The sequence below is a fragment of the Saccopteryx bilineata genome, chromosome 2, assembly GCF_036850765.1.
Source record: "Saccopteryx bilineata isolate mSacBil1 chromosome 2, mSacBil1_pri_phased_curated, whole genome shotgun sequence".
NCBI lineage: Eukaryota > Metazoa > Chordata > Mammalia > Chiroptera > Emballonuridae > Saccopteryx > Saccopteryx bilineata.
Window position 1 is genome coordinate 333,909,686 of NC_089491.1, and position 3,928 is coordinate 333,913,613.

At 41.0% G+C, this 3,928-nt stretch overlaps 1 pseudogene; it reads left to right on the forward strand.

The window, feature by feature from the left end:
• Window positions 1-1,688, forward strand: LOC136326405 (small ribosomal subunit protein uS2 pseudogene; annotated as a pseudogene).
• The last annotated feature ends 2,240 nt before the right edge of the window (window positions 1,689-3,928 follow it).

Below are 3,928 nucleotides of genomic sequence, written 5' to 3' on the forward strand. Positions count from 1 at the left end.
GTTGGTTATAGTGTCATCCTGAGACACCAAGGTTGCGGGTTTAATTTCTTGGTCAGGGTGCATATAGGAAGCAACCATTAAATGGACAACTAAGTAAAATAACAAATGAATGCTTCTCTCTCTCTCTCTCTCTCTCTGTCTCCCTACTTCCCCTTTCCTGCCACTGTCCCTCTAAAAATCAATTTTTAAAAATGCCGCCGAGGTTCTGAAACAAAAATGACAGTTTCATACAACAATCAAATTCACAACCTTAATCTCATCGGTGTTATAATTAATGAGCTAAGTAACCAGTCAGGCTAGGTGAAGTATGGACTTTGAGACTCTTGGCATTCTGGGAAGCTAGGTGCTAAATGTGTGTTTAGGGTGATTTTCAGAGGCTAAGAAAGTCCTGCCATTATCTCAGAAATACTGGGCATGGCCAATTAACATCTGCTCTGCCTATAATTCCAGGCCAGACTTTTCTGTATTAGTGTGGTAAGAATGTTTCCTGTAATAAAATAATATTTTACAAAATGTAGAACTTAGCTATAAACATTTGTAAGACACCCAGTAGTTTCTATAGCAGCTAGTCCTATCGTATGTGTTTAATACTAATACATATTTAAACACATCTTATATGATGCTTTTCAACATGAGAGATATCAAAAATTTTAGAGTAAATATGGCCACAGCATGATTTTCTTTTCTATATATTTTAATTTTTGTCTTCCTCTTGGCCTACCCCTACTTTCTCATTTTCTCTCAACCAAAAATAGACTACAGAGTCTTTCCGTGCTACCTAGAGAGGCACCCACGTAACTTAAAGGGAAACTTTCACAATGTCTGGAGCCCTTGATGTCCTGCAAATGCAGGAGAAGGATGTCCTCAACTTCCTTGCAGCAGAAACCCACTCAAGGGACACCAACCTTGACTTCTAAGTGGAACAGTATGTCTCCAGTAGAAACAGTGATGGTGTCTACAGCATAAAGCTGAAGAGAACGTGGGAGGAGCTTCTGCCGCAGCTCTGCCATTGTCGTCTTTGGAAACCCCGCTGATGTCGGTGTCACATTATCCAGGAACACTGGCCAGCGAGCTGGGCTGAAGTTTGCTGCTGCCCCTGAAGCCACCCCTCCTGCTGGCCCCTTCACTCCTAGAATTGTCACTGACCAGCTCCAGGCAGCCTTCTGGGAGCCAAGATATCCCAGTGGTACTGATGACCCCAGGGCTGACCACCAGCCTCTCACAGAGATGTCCTGTGTTAACCTGCCTGCCATCGCTCTGTGTAACACAGACTCTCCTCTGCGCGCTATGTGAACACTGCCATCTCCGGCAACAACAAGGAGGCTCGCTCAGTGGTCTGATGTGGTCAGTGCTGGCCCAGGAAGTTCTGCGTATGCACGGCATGAACACCCGTGGGAGGTCACGCCAGCCTTCTGTTTCTACAAAGATCCTGAAGAGATTGAGAGATAAGAGCAGGTCGCTGGGAAAAGACTGTGCTGGAGGAGGAATTTCAGGGTGAATGGACTGCTCCAGCTCCCAAGTTCATGGCTGCTGAGCCTGAGGTCGCAGACTGGTCCGAAGGGGAGCAGGTGCCCTCTGAGCCTGTGCAGCAGTTTCCTGCTGAGCCTGGGGTGCTCAGCCCACCAATGCTCAGGGCGCTGAGTGCATAGGAACAACCACTGAGTGGTCTTAAGCTATTCGTCTGCAAACTCTTAAACAGAATGGAAATAAGGTTGATGGAAAAGTTTCCAAAAGTTGTGTTCATTAAAAAAAAAAAAAAAAAAAGAGTAGTGATTGTGAAAAGAATAATTTACCTCCCTGATAAACTCAACACTGAGCTATTACTATAGTGGCCATTAACTATATAAAGAAATGTGTAATCTCTAAAATAGGGTAGATCAAAGGAAGAGATCAACGCTCTTTATATTGGCAACAGCATGCCAATGGATAAGTCCCAATTGGTGGTTTTTGGAAAACACATGAGTTACCTTATTTACTGATTTTTCCACTAGTGAATTTTCAGTACTGGAAAATCACCTGGTATTCCTTCAGGATTTCTGGTCTGGAAAGTTTAAAGGTAAGTCCTGAGTACCTTTTACTTTCAAACAATTTTTCAAGGTGAATATATTTTCTAAGCGTTCGGCTATTCTTACATCCTTAAAATATTAAGCCTTGATATTTGGAAGCAAATTTTTCTTTGGGAATATATTCTTGAGTTGAAAGGGCTCTGAGATCATTCTAGGCCAATCTGTATCCAACGCAAGAATTCCTTTAATAGCACCCCCAGGTGCTTATCTAGTCTCTAAAATTTTCACTGACAAGGACCTCACTACTTAATAGTTTCTATAGTAACACTAAAGTGTCTATAACAGAATTAAACACCTCAGTGTAGTCAACTTATGGTATTATTTAGGCCAGAAGAACCATGAACATTTATAGAATATGAAAACCTAACTTCAGCTATTAGTAGCACCTTTTTCCTATTATATATATATTAATTTCTGGGGGCTGCTGTAACAAGTTACTAGAAACTGAGTGGCTACGAACAAGATCAACTTTTTTTCTCACAGCTCTAGAGGCCAGAAGTCTGAAATGTGGGTGTCAGTGGGACTGCACTCCCTCCAAAGGCTTGAGGGAGGAATCCATCCCTTGCCTCTTCCAACTTCTGAAAGCTGCAGGCATTCCTTGGCTTGTGGCACATCTTTCCACCTTCTGCCTCCATGGTCACATTGCTTCCTTTCGCTTCTCAAAACTCCCTTTGCTTCTCATAAGACTATACCTGATGGAATTTAGGGCCCACCAGGATAAGCACCTCCTATCAAGATCCTTAACAATTGCAGCTTTTTACCATATAAGGTAATATGCACAGGTTCCAAGGATGAGGAGGACTAAACATTCAATCTACTGATACTCATCAAACACCTAATAACTAGCACTATTGATTTATGCACTCCCCCCCTATTATTATTAGAAGTGTAAGGCAAGAGCACTGTTCACAGTGGCCAAGACATGGAAACAACCAAAAAGCCCTTCAATAGAAGACTGGATAAAGAAGATGTGGCACATATACACTATGGAATACTACTCAGCCATAAGAAATGATGACATCAGATCATTTACAGCAAAATGGTGGGATCTTGATAACATTATAAGGAGTGAAATAAGTAAATCAGAAAAAAACAAGAACTACATGATTCCATACATTGGTGGAACATAAAAATGAGACTAAGAGACATGGACAAGAGTGTGGTGGTTACCAGGGGTGGGGGGAGGGAGGACATGGGAGGGAGGGAGGGAGAGAGTTAGGGGGAGGGGGAGGGGCACAGAGAACTAGATAGAGGGTGGCGGAGGACAATCTGACTTTGGGCGAGGGGTATGCAACATAATTTAATGACAAAATAACCTAGACATGTTTCTTTGAATATATGTACCCTGATTTATTAATGTCATCCCATTACCATTAATAAAAATTTATTAAAAAAAAAAAAAAAAGAAGTGTAAGGCAAGACCCAGGGGAAGCTATTTTTATTTGTAAAATGCATGCGGTTATTGATGCAGTCAAGGGAGATTCAAGTAAAGTTTCAGGCTTGGGTAGATTCTGTGACATGAGGAAGATGGTGTAAAATTGAAGAACTCGTTTATGTATGGCTATGTTGGGTAAGAATTAAAATGTAAAAATTCAAATAACTTTTCAGAGTACACCATGAAAAATGTCACCTCCTACTCCAGATACATGTCTCATTCTTGAGAAGTCATCAATATTTTTCCTATTTTTTATCCTTTCAGCACATTTTCATGATAATACCCATCTCCCCACCAACCTTTATTTTTTTACACAAATGGGTACACCATGTACTCTGTTCCATACTTGTTTTATTATTATTATTATTATTATTATTTATCCTGGAAAGCTATCATTCTATATTAGTATTCTCATATATGACTATGC